Raw genomic sequence first — 12,376 nt, 5'->3', positions numbered from 1 at the left:
AATTCCTATTAAAAATAGGAGTGCCTTGGCTGAACAAGCAGAAGTAAAAGTGTGGAATTTAATTTAAAACTCCACAATGACATACTTTTTAACTATTATATTTTGCCTATTGATTGTGTAGCTTATTTATATGTTCCCTCACACCAATCTTTCCATGTGCCTTTAGAGAAGGCAACTCTGAGTGTACCCAAGAATCAATTGAAGCAGAATTCAATTAATATTATAGTTGTCACCAGGCTGGAGACTCTTAGTACTTTACCAAGAAAAAAAAAGGCATATGTGCCAAGGAAGTAAGCCAAATTCTATATCCTGAAACTTGAATCCTGTAGTCAGAGCTGCATAAAGTTGTTTATTTTGCATATTCTAGCATTCTGCAGCTTGTCATAGGGAGGCTCAAGAAACCAGATGGCTTCTGATATTTTTTTCAGTCATTGCCCAAATTTCAAGCAACCCTCTAAAGTTACAGAGGCCAAGTATTCTCTCTGATGTGTTATCATTTCATGCTAAGGAATATTTGATGTTAAGATGCTTTCAAAGACTTGAGCATTCTTAGATGGTGCAGACTTAAAGCAGGAGCTCCTTCTGAACCTGGACTAGGAAAGTAATTGAAACTGAAACTGCTGATACCACAATACAATTTATTACACAGATCTGTGCCATCACCACAGAATACTGTGTACGGTTCTGGTTGCCTCACCTCAAAAAAAGATTTCACAGCATTTCCCCCCCCCCCTAAAAAAAAAAAATCAAAATGTGCCCACTGGTCCAAAATGTCTGTCAACCTCTGCTTTAGTTTAAAGCAGTATTACCCCAGTCTGGTGCCCTTCAGCCAGTAGGACTAATAGCCAAGCATGATTAAAGTTATACAAAGGATCTGGAGGAAATCAGTCTGGGGCTGCCTGCCTTAAAGTCTATTCTAGGTAGATTTGTGGAAAGCATGATGAAAGATAGAATTATTTAGCATTTAGAAGGACATAACTTGCATCTGAAAAGAGAAGTCTTGCCTCAACAGGTTTGTGGCATTCTTTGAGCACAGGTGGCTATGTAATATGGTGAACATTTTATCATACCCTTCAACATTTCTCCGATGAAAATAGGGATGTCTTATTCCATTGTTGTTGTTGTTGCTGCTGTTGTTGTTGTTATATTTTTACTCTGCCCATCTCACTGGGTTGCCCCCACCACTCTGGGTGGCTTCCAACATATATAAAAACATAATAAAACATTAAACATTAAAAAACTTCCCTGTGTAGCCCTATACATTTAGAATTCTTCAGATGGCTTGCGAATCAGATAGCTCCATACCCTCCAACACTTATCTGATGAAAATAAGGATGTTCTGAGGAAAAGCAGGACATTTCAGGATTAAATCAGAAACTGGGATGGCATCTGTAAATCTGGAACTGCTCCTGTTAAATAGGGAAATTTAGGAGGGTCTGTTATATGCTTGGATTTCCTCAAAATGTTTTGAAGAAGTTGCTCAGCAAAAGCTCCTTCCTGAACTTAACCATCATGGGACAAAAGGATAGGTTGTTCCCTTTATGGTTTGGTAACTGATTAAACAATAGGAAACTGAGGACTGGAGTAAACAGGCAGTTGTAGCAATGGGGAGATGTATGAGGGGCACCTTATAACAGAATCATGACTGATTTAGAGTTGAGGTGACCAATGAAGTAGCCAAGTTTGCAGATGATTCCAAATTATTCTGGATGGTGAAACCAGAGCATATAGTAAACAGCTCCAAAATATATGTCCAAACAGAAGCCAAAAACCAAACCCTTAGACTCCTCATAAATTATCTTCTCTCTCCACAGCAGAAGTTGATGAAGCTGGAGAGCATTGATACTTTCACTCACAAGTGAATGTATCAAATTGCTTCCAACTCATGTTTTACATTAGTATATGCTCCGCATGACAAACATACCTGGGCAAAATGCACCCCGGGGGGTCTGGTGCTTGCGTTGAAGAAGCAATTGATGCAGAAAAGGTTCAACAACCCTTCTCTGTCAGCCGTTTATTCCTTCCAAATCCCATTCCACCTAGCTGCTTTTTAGATGTCAGACTTAACTCTTCCATCAAAAGTCTAGTTTGGCTTTGCAAAGAGGAATGGTGATATATGGAAATGAATCTTTCACAGACCTGGGGCTTTCTGGTTGGTTGATCTGTGTTGCATTTTTTCAACCTAATATTAATTGTTGCAACTCTCCAATTTAATTCACCCCCCCCCCCGGACTATGTATCATACCATACCATAGGTGCCTCTCCTGGATTTCTTTCTATAATATGTTATTAACTTTCATGAAGCTTTATCAGTTTCAGTTTAGTCTCTCATATAAGACACATTGCCTGCTTGCAAACAAAAAATAATAGTTGTGACAAATTGGAGAAATCACAATTCTTTTCAAAGAAGAACCATTTTCTGAGGATGCTGTATATTCTTATCTCTCCTTAAAAGTTGCAACTGGCATCCTGTGATTTATAATTCTAGAAAAATATCTTAGTTTTAACATTCTAACCATAATGGATTCCTTTAAATGGCTGTGACCTTCAATCTAATCAGGGGCTGGACAGAGGTAAAGGAGTGGTGGAGACCACTTCCCCAGACTGACCCTTCCAGGGAGGAGAAAGTGGAAGACACCATAGATTAACAATAGAGGTTTGTGGAAGGCCACAGCTCAGGGGCAAATGAGGGGGAAAGTTGGAAAATCATGGGAGAGGAGGAGCAGGCAGAGCTGGAGCAGCAGTTGGCTGACACATTGTCATTAGAAAGCATTCCAGACCCATCATCTCCCAGAACCTAGCAAACCTTAAAAGTAGGAGAGCAAAGAGCTTGAAGAAAGAGGGCACTTAGTGGCACCCGTAGAGGAGGTGATGAGGTTGACGAATGAGGAAGTGGGAGAGATGTGGGGTATAGAGAGGAGAAAGGAAATGTGGTTGTATGAATCAGTCCCAAAGTCACACATAAAATTGATTCTTTGATGGGTACAGGCTTGTGAATGTATATCTATTGGCCTCAACTTGATGGGTTACCAGCTGGCAAACCAGTCTAAAACTTTCCCCCAATGGTAAAAGTTAATATATCCCCCAAAGAAAACTGTTCATCACCTGTTATGGAGATCCATCTTGACAGGGCTGAGATGCAGTCTGACTGTTAACTGTTTCTGACTTTACCAAGACTTAAAGCATAGGAGGAGCAGACAGAGCCGGAGCAGCAGCTGGCTGACACGTCATCATAAGAAAGCATTCCAGATCCTCCATCTCCCAGAACCTGGCGGGCCTTAAAAGTAGAGGAGCAAAGAGCTCAAAGTCTTCTTTGAGGTACAGGAATTCAATAATATGAAGCACCCATCATTCCTATGCTGGACCACAAAGCTATCTTCCAAGCCCCCTCACTTGTAAAGCTTAGATCCTCACCATACTCATCCAAATCTTATTCCTGCTTCCTTATCTTCTCCTTCTTGGTTATTTCTTTTTTTTCAAATACAGAGAAAAAGCTGCTATAGAGTTGAGAAAGGAAATGTGGTTGTATGAATCAGTCCCAAAGTCACACATAAAGTTGATTATTTGACAGGTACAGGGTTGTGAATGCATATCTATGGGCCTCAACTTGATGGGTTACCAACTGGCAAACCAATCTTTCCCCCAATAGTAAAAGTTAATATATCCACCAAATAAAACTATTCATCACCTATTATGGAGATCCGTCTTGACAATGCTGAGCTGCAGTCTGACTGTTAGCTGTTTCTGGCTTTACCAAGACTTAAAGCATATCCTCTTTGTGACATCACACATGACATCAGAATGGCATGTTTGCATTCAACCTAGACTATCTCCATGCCAACGGCAATGGCCAGTAAATGTCTGCAACCAAGTAACCATCAGCCTGACTATCCAGTTGTTTCTATCTAGACTATTGGATGTTGATTTTTTGCTCTCATGATCAAAGCCTGAAGAAGAGCTGGGTATAATCTGAAAACCTGCTTCCACTGTTAAAGAAAACTAATTGTCAGAGACTGGGCAGAAGAGGAATGGTGGAGACCCCCTCCCCATCCTGACCCTTCCAGGTAGGAGGAAGAGGAAGACAGTATAGATTTACAACAGGGGGTTGAGGGAGGTAGTAGTTCAGAGGCAGATGAGGGGGAAAGTTGGGAAATCATGGGAGAGTCAGAACAACACCTGACTGACAAGTTGTCATTAGAAAGCATTCCAGACCCTCCATCTCCCAGAACACCATTATCCAAGTGGCTGGGTTCTATAACCTCATTCTGTAAAGTTTGAAATAAAAAGGACTGTAAGAAACTTTCCCCTGTCTTTATACTTTCCTGGGCAACCAGCCCGGAGCTCCTGACAACATCCTGACAACACTTACACTTTTATATTTATTTATGTATATAGTCACAGGCAGTGCTTTTTTTCTTAAAAAAAAATATGTTTAGGGGTACTCTCATTTTCTTACTCATATTGAAATACTGCCCCTCAATGTGGCCAAACTTAGATTCACAAAATGTTTAGGGGTGTACGTACACCTGCATCCCCCCTCCCAGAAAAAAAAGCAGTGGTCACACATGACTTTTTCTCACTGCTCAAACAAGTTTAGAAGCCAAATATTGAAAAAAATACAAGTGACATTTAAACACCACCAGCAAAATGCAATAAACAAAACGGCTGTGAGAAGCATCTTTTTAAAAAATTGCAACTGCAATAAGACACTGTAGTACAGAGTGGTCCTCTTCATTGCTGCATACCCTTCATGATGGTTTTTCATGTTGCTGTCATATGGAGAGCATGTGTTGAACCTTGAGTTGGATGCAGAAGGAACTAGGGCAGAACAAATCTGGAAGATGTGCAGCAGCATTCTGTGCCAGCTGTAATGCCCAAGTTGTCTTCAACCGCTGCCCTACAAGAAGCATGTTGCAGTATTTAAGCCTGCAAGTTACAGACCCATGGGTAAGTAAAGGAAGATCTGACCTGTCTAGAAAAGAGCATATGCTCCACATGAACTGAAAATCAGAAAAGGCCAGAAATTCACAAGCCTTCCCCTTTCCAGCCCAAGAGATCCCTAGTGAATGGCATTGAGGTTGGCGGTGCAGAGATGCCATTGTGGGTAAGGACTTTCACCAGAAGCTTCTGGATACATTTCTAACTTCCTCTTTCTCTAACTTCTGGGTTAGCTGTGTCTGTACCCTGGGTATTAATACCTCACAGACATTTGATAGCTGAAAGAAATGGAACCTTGCAAACTTGAAATTATCTAGCTTTGCTGCCCAGAGTTCATTTGGGAGGAAGGCTGGGCTAAAAATCTAATGCAAATAAAAAAATTATCTTTTTGCAAAAATCTAAGCTCTAATTGAATTGTCACAGATTTTACTGTTTGCTTGTTTGTGCTATTTCAACCCATTCCCCCCCCCCCAAACTCTTCCCCTCTGTACCCATATATATGTATCTGTCAACTGAGGCTAATATTTTATGTACACAAAGATTCTGGCACCTAATCCATGCAAACTAGTAGCATAATAAAGTTGTTGGTCTTTGGGGTGATACAGTTCTTAATCACTCTGAGTACTATAAGTTTGATTACTGGTAAGTCATTTGTCTGAGCTAATGATTTATATTCATATTTGCCCCATGCCTATAGTCCTCAGTCGGTTTCATGGGTGGGGGAAACTTTCCTTTCCTTTTTGTTTTCGTTTTTCCTTTTTGTTATGATATTAAAATTCTGCTCAAGCTAAAATGTGATTATTGAGTGAATCTGGAAGGTATGTATTGCCAGCGGGAGTAAGTAACACATCTGTCAATATTTTCCATATGGCAGGAATTCAAGAGATACCACATCTTTATTCCTTTGGAAGATGTCTGGTATCCAAAAACCGATGATAGCAGCAACAAAATTATCGAAGCAGAACTGATGTAAACAGTGCCTTTGAAGTGGATCAAAGCCTTACAGCAAGTATTTTCAGAACAATGGTTCCTGAAAATAAAAGATCATTAGCTGTCAGTCTTAATGTTTCAGTTTTGACATCTCAAGAAATGCAGCTGCTTCCTTGGCGAGACTAATAGATGAAGTCAGTTCATCTAGCTCATTGCTCTCTTCTGGGGCGAGTAGCATATCTTCAGGGTCTCAGACAGAGGTCTTCCCCAGTCCTGCTCCCTGACATCTCTTAAACTGGAGATGCTGGGAAATGAACTGATATGCAAAGCACTTTTCGCTGCACTGTAACCCCCAGTCTTGCTAAAATACTGGCTCTGCCTCCTGTGCCTGACACAACACCCCTGTTTCCACTTTTGCAAGCCATTCAGTATCATTTCCTCCTACTTGTCCACCTGATTCTTCACTCCTTCCGAGGCCGCTCTGCATGGATGCTGATTCTCTTTGTTAATGTGAGAATTCTGTACATCTCCACTAGTCTATCTTTTCTGTCTTAGCCTAGGTTGATGGTGTTGGTGTATTGCCAAAATAAACTTGAAATGAGCCTTCCAGTATAGCCTTGAAGCACATCCTTGAGGCATGCTTAAAACATCTGCTAGACAATGAGAATTCTCCCCAGCGACAGGTGTCTTTATCAGGGGATGTCTGGTATGATGCAATTGAGTGTGAGGCAGTCAGTGTTGCTCAGTATGGCTGCTGGTGTATGTGAAAGTCTGTGGTCCTGTCTCTCTGGCTGGATGGCTGAAGGGAGCTGTCAGGGACTGTGCTGAGGAGGGCTGCACTGAGGAGGTATGGTGGAAGCCTCCCTCTCCCCCTGATTCTGATTCTGATCCTGAATCTTCCCAGGAACAGGAGGACAGTATAGATTTGGAAGAGTGGTTTGCAGAGGGGCATAGTTCAGAAGGCAGAAGCTGGGAAATACTGGATGGGGAACAGCTAGCAGAAGAAACACTGGAAGAGAGAGGGTTAACAGATTCACTGTCTCTGGATAGCATCCTCCCCCCTTCTCCAAAGTCACAGAGAACTCAGAAAGTGTCAGAGGGTACAAGCTCAAATTACAAGACATAGGAGTGTTGTAGATTAATTTGGATGGGAGGATGACCCTTAATTAGGAGCACCGCCATTTCTATGAGATGTGTTCTTTGTGATCATTAAAGATTCTAAATGGTAAGATGTTCCTTTCATTTGATCTCTTATCTACTGCCATGGGGGAGGAAGCTAATTCCCCAAATCCTGACAGGAGGAGAGATCTGTATTTAGATGTGCTTTCACTTATGCAAGATTAAATATACTGCCTTCAGCTGTACTTGAGGGTTAATTTAAAAAAAAAATCCGCTGGAAAAATGATTATGTCCATGTGGCGATGTCATTTTTTAATCAGTAGCTCATGTGATTCTAACTTGCGCTCTTTATAAAGATTTGAGGAGTGAGGTTCTTACTCCTCTACTACATACCAGGTCGCTCAACCATTGCTACTGTGTCCTTTCTTCTAGCAGATCAAGATAATCAGGTGATAGCAAAAACTGTAAAAAAAAAATTAATTAGCAGGCGCAATTAGAATAAGATCTATTATTTGATTATTGCTGTAAACCTCCAGAATGTATAGTTATAGTTGGTATAGTTAAGTTTTTACCTTTATCTTTGCTACATTTTATTTTATTTTATTGCTATGGCTAGTGGCTGATGCAAATAAAGATTCTGTATCTTATTTAATATGTAGCCCAGTAGTGTTATGCAGCCTGTAATGTAAAGAATAAAGATTTTAGAGAAGAACTAGATGGATGAAGTGGTTATTCTTGTCACGGGAATTCACCAAGAGAGGGCTGGACTGCTGATGCTGTGAAGATGCAGGAAATTTTCTTGAGTAACTCTAAGACAGAGTAGAGGAACCTCAAAAGTTGGCACTCAAGCACTAACAGGGTGGGTAGCGACTACTGTCTGAAGCCCTGGGAGTAGCTGAAGTTTCCTATGTTTGTCTGCACGATCATTACTATAGTATTTATTTATTTATTTATCTATCTATCTATCATCTATCTATCTATCAATTATCTATCTATCTATCTATCTATCTATCTATCTATCTATCATCTATCTATCTATCTATCTATCTATCTATCTATCTATCTATCATCTATCTATCTATCTATCATCTATCTTTCTATCTATCTATCTATCTATCTATCTATCTATCTATCTAACAGCTTCTGGAACTGTTCTAAGATGAACTTCCTGGATGAGATACCAACTAACTTCAGCAATTTCATGGTCCTCACCCACTGCATCCTGCTACATCCTTTCATTGTAGAGAACTAAGGAAAAAAGCATTCCTAGCAAACATGTGCCATGATGAGGGTCAGATGGGTAGATGGAAATAAATCTTCTCAGTGGTCCATTTTTAATGGATGCCTCTGCCATAACTGTAAGGAACCTATCCACCTTTCTGGTGAGGTCGAACAGGTTGGAGAAGCTCCTTTGTACTACCATCACCTTTAGTTTGAATGTATGGAGATTGACTTTCTGAATCTTAGAGGAGAAAAGGTGAGACCTCAGGCAGTTCTGCTCCTAGTAACTACATACATTTAAACAGAGTGATCATGGTTTAGTGAGTTCATTCACACAATCAGCTTCAGATTCCTAATTCAACATATTTATTAAATGCTACAAAGTAAATGAATGAGGAATATCTGATTGCATAAAAATGTCATTTTCTAACTAGCCTTCCATGAGTACTTTTTTTTAAAAAAAGTGTGTTAAGTACTTGTTTACAAAAAGAGCAAAATCCTTACACAAGACCACTTATGGATGCTGAAGGCACTGTGAAGCAATCTATGTAGCAAGTTGAGGCATATATCATACTAAAACCACCCCATTTTACATTGTGTTCAGGGTCTGGGTCAATTGATGATTGACAAAGGGGAACAGAAATGCACTCAAAATTCTTCAGCTGTGTGTATGTGTACATAAAGACACAATGAGTGTCTCAACATTTGTCATTCCTGTGAATAAGGAAGAATGGTAAATATGGAAGGTACTTGTATTTCTGTCAGATGGGAGGAAAATATCCTGTTATGTATTGCAAAGGAATTATTTTGATGTGCCTTGTCCCTTCTGCTATAAGACATGGATAGTAAGCATCATGGCTGAGATGCAATGACTGAATTGGGAAGAAAGGAGTGGAGGTTCTGCATTCACTGTAGTCACTGAAAACAGTGGGGCACACTTCTGAATAAACATGGAAATGGTTATGCTATAAGAACTTGCACCGATCTACTGATGTAGCCAACTCACTTGCATGCCTTGCACTGGTATGAAGGATATAACTATAGGCTGTCTACATGCAAGGTGGGGAGATTATCACCCTTGGACCAAAAAAAGGCCATTAAGATTGCTATCCTAAATAAAATTACCAGGGAGCAAGCACAATTGAACACAATGGAACACACTTCTAATTAAGCATGCATAGGACTGCACAGTTAGGCAGTCTCTTGCTTAAATGCTTTCTCTCAGTTTAAATGAAAGAGCGCCATTTTTGTTAACTACAGATTTCTATGAGCCATATCATTCTAAATGTGTTCAAATTACTGATCTGAATATGAGCCAAGTGTGAAAAATTAGAAGAGGACAAGCTCAGTCTGAAACCCACTCTATTTCATGGCATCGATGTATCTTATATGTGCCTTGAGGACTTCCTTTGAAGCATGGAAATCTTTTGAAACTCTCTTACATAAATTAGACGGTCAAGGCCGTTAATGCCATCCCGTCAATGTGTGCCTCAGTCACAAGAGTAGTATAAAATTTTAGCACAGACACTCTGCCCATCACTTTCCAGATCTAGCCTCATTAACCTACGTCTGCCTGAAAAACTGCATATGCAGCTACTATTGTGAATGATTTTCCTGCTCAGATAACACTTTTGGATGAATTGTGTTGACCATCTAAAAGCAGGTACTTCTGAAAATGGGCTTTGAATTGTTTTACTTTTGTTGTTTTTATTTTTAAAAATCACCTTAGTAAACAAAACTAAGCACACAAGTCCATATTTTTGACCTTCCATTAAACAACAGATCTTCAAATCTTTATTTCCTACACAGTGGATGATCTGTAAGGTAAAATGACTCTCCGCCCACTAGGGACTCAGAAAATCTACTGACTGGTTTCTTTATCATTCATTTCTACCTTGCTTCATCAAAAGGTGTTTCCTCCCTTTACTTGGCTGGAGAATTGCATTGCAAAATTTCAAGCAATTTGATATAAACCTGAGCTGGTAAAAATGGGTCGCCTGATGCCATTGTGATATCAAATGATTGACAAGTGGGTGTTGCTGTCAGACTTGGTTTGCTGGAGATGAAGGAGATAATGATCTAGCCTGCCAGCTTGGTCCAGTTTCCCACCTCTGACTTCACACACACACACACATACACACACACAACCTTCCATCCTCTCAACAATTACAGCCCAACAGATACATTCACCAAAGTCCATAATACAACACTGACAACCTAAGAAAAGAAGGCTAATGTCAGGGTTTCTGGGAGAGAGGAGGAGATGACAGAGGAGACGGAGAGCGAGTGGGAGGAGGGGCAGAAGGATGAGGAAGAAGATGATGGAATTCTGAGGGAATCCACGAGTCTGAGCAGCGAGTCAGAGGATTCTCAAAAGGGGGTTACCTTAATCAAGCAAAGGGGAGGAGAAGGGAGAAGCGGAGAGGAGCCCAGTGGAAGACAGAGGAAGCAAGAGACGTCTCAGCCGGAACGGAGTAAAGGGGGTGGAGTTGTCAGTCTCTCGGAGGGAGCAGGATTAGGAGAGAACAGAGAGAGGGGGTTGGAGCAGGGTGTTCAGCCGGAAAGGGTGGAGAGCAGAGCAGGGGGTGGTGTAGCGGTCGAAAGAAAGGTCAGCAGCAACGTACGCGCGCCAAGTTCAAACGTAGAGGCGCGCGGAAGTGGAGAGAGCTCAGGGGAGGAGCCCGGCCCTAAAGCCAGAAAGAGGGGGGAAGAGGCGGCAGAGGATTCAGCCTCAGGCGAGTCACGGAGAGAGGGAACCCAGGGGGGCAGGAAGACCCTGCGGAAAAGAAAGGAGAGGAAGAGGTGGTCTAGAGCCAGGCTATTAAGTTGGTGCGGAAGAGGGGAGGAGTCAGAGGGGACTTCAGCGGTCTAACGTGGCAGACGTACGGCCACAATGCTGAACTGTATGAGAAGCAGAAATCTTCAATAAACTTTTCCTGTAAATAAGCTGCAACGGAGTGAGGTCTCTTGTGAGCTGGGACCAGTCCTGGGTGGCCGTGACAGCTAATGTTACTTTAATCTATGATCCCACCCCAATAAAACCTCACGCTGCCCATTCATAGAGTCACATACATCATCCGATAACCTGCTTTCTGTTAATGGGGCTCTTTGGTCCAGATTGTACAGCTGCATTTTTGGGAGAGGTCCCTCTGGAGATGGAACATAGCTCTGAGCACATGTGTCAGGAATGTGCCCCCTCTCCCAGAGCACAAGTTTTGAGAAAGCTTGCTGCCTGAGATTCTAAAGTGTAACTGCCAATCAGAAAAAGAAAAAGAAAACAATACTGGACTAGGAATGGAGAGCCCATGGTCTTCCATATGTTGTTGAATACAATTCCCATTATCCCTGAACACTGGCTACGAAGACTGAGAGTGTTAGAACTTGGAGTTCTGCAACTTCTGGAGGGCATGAGAGTTCATCCCTTGGCTTGATGGACAAATAGTTTGACTTGGTGTGAAACAGCTACATAATTTCTCATAGCCTTAAAGAGAACTGTGAAGTGATTGATTATGGAGCAAATGGATAGGGAGCACTTCATGTATTGAGTGTCTTGGGTCATCATTCCACTTACTGATATAAAAGGAGATAACTGAGAGCAGATATCTGTATGTCATATTCTATCTGTCTGGGTATGAAGAGTAATGATACGGAAGATGATAATGTTCAAGTTATAGCCCTAAATTTAATCTCTAAGGTACCATTGAAGTAACGGAAAAACAAGGCCCAGTGTAACTGGTAGGGATGAAGGAATCTGATAATTTCAATTTCTCTTTTTTGCTTCCTAAACTTACATTTCTACATTTTTGCCTCCTAAACTTACATTTCTACTTCAGTTCGTGATTTTTGCCCCCACAAGAAAATGTCGTCAGCAGCATTTTAGTGCACAGGGCACACACTTCTATATACAATTGTGCCTAACATGCACACTTTTGCAAAGCAATTTATATAATTTAATGCACTTTTGTAAGTTATTTTCATTAATACATGCATTTGCTTGCCCAGGTAATGCGACGTGCTGTTGTCATAACACAAGCAAACAAATAATGAAAAACCACAGACAAGAATTATTGGATTTGAATTAGGCCACAACTTTATTGATTACAGATGTGAGATTTGACTTGGCATTGGGTATCACCCATACTAACCCAGACCCTCCAAGTGTCCCTAT

At 41.0% G+C, this 12,376-nt stretch overlaps 2 long non-coding RNA genes across 5 annotated transcripts; one reads left to right on the top strand and one right to left on the bottom strand.

Annotated features, from left to right (window-relative positions):
- Positions 1-329: 329 nt before the first annotated feature.
- LOC309373867 lies at positions 330-1,218 on the bottom strand. Its single transcript, XR_014170254.1, has 2 exons — positions 1,071-1,218; positions 330-588 (listed from the first exon to the last, which is right to left on the bottom strand). It is a non-coding gene; the product is annotated as an uncharacterized lncRNA (long non-coding RNA).
- A 2,607-nt stretch (positions 1,219-3,825) lies between these two features.
- On the top strand, positions 3,826-9,182 carry LOC309373822. Of its 4 annotated transcripts, none has more exons than XR_014170186.1 (4): positions 3,826-4,064; positions 5,813-6,095; positions 7,647-7,846; positions 8,128-9,182. It is a non-coding gene; the product is annotated as an uncharacterized lncRNA (long non-coding RNA). The 4 variants fall into 4 exon arrangements; XR_014170187.1 differs by having other exon boundaries at positions 3,827-4,064; positions 5,813-5,943; XR_014170188.1 differs by having other exon boundaries at positions 3,827-4,064; positions 5,813-5,947.
- The last annotated feature ends 3,194 nt before the right edge of the window (positions 9,183-12,376 follow it).

Source organism: Podarcis melisellensis, assembly GCF_964234715.1.
Source record: "Podarcis melisellensis genome assembly, chromosome: 7".
In the NCBI taxonomy this organism is placed as follows: domain Eukaryota; kingdom Metazoa; phylum Chordata; class Lepidosauria; order Squamata; family Lacertidae; genus Podarcis; species Podarcis melisellensis.
Note: the sequence above shows the minus strand (reverse complement) of the source record. Positions and strands in the feature narration are given on the sequence as shown.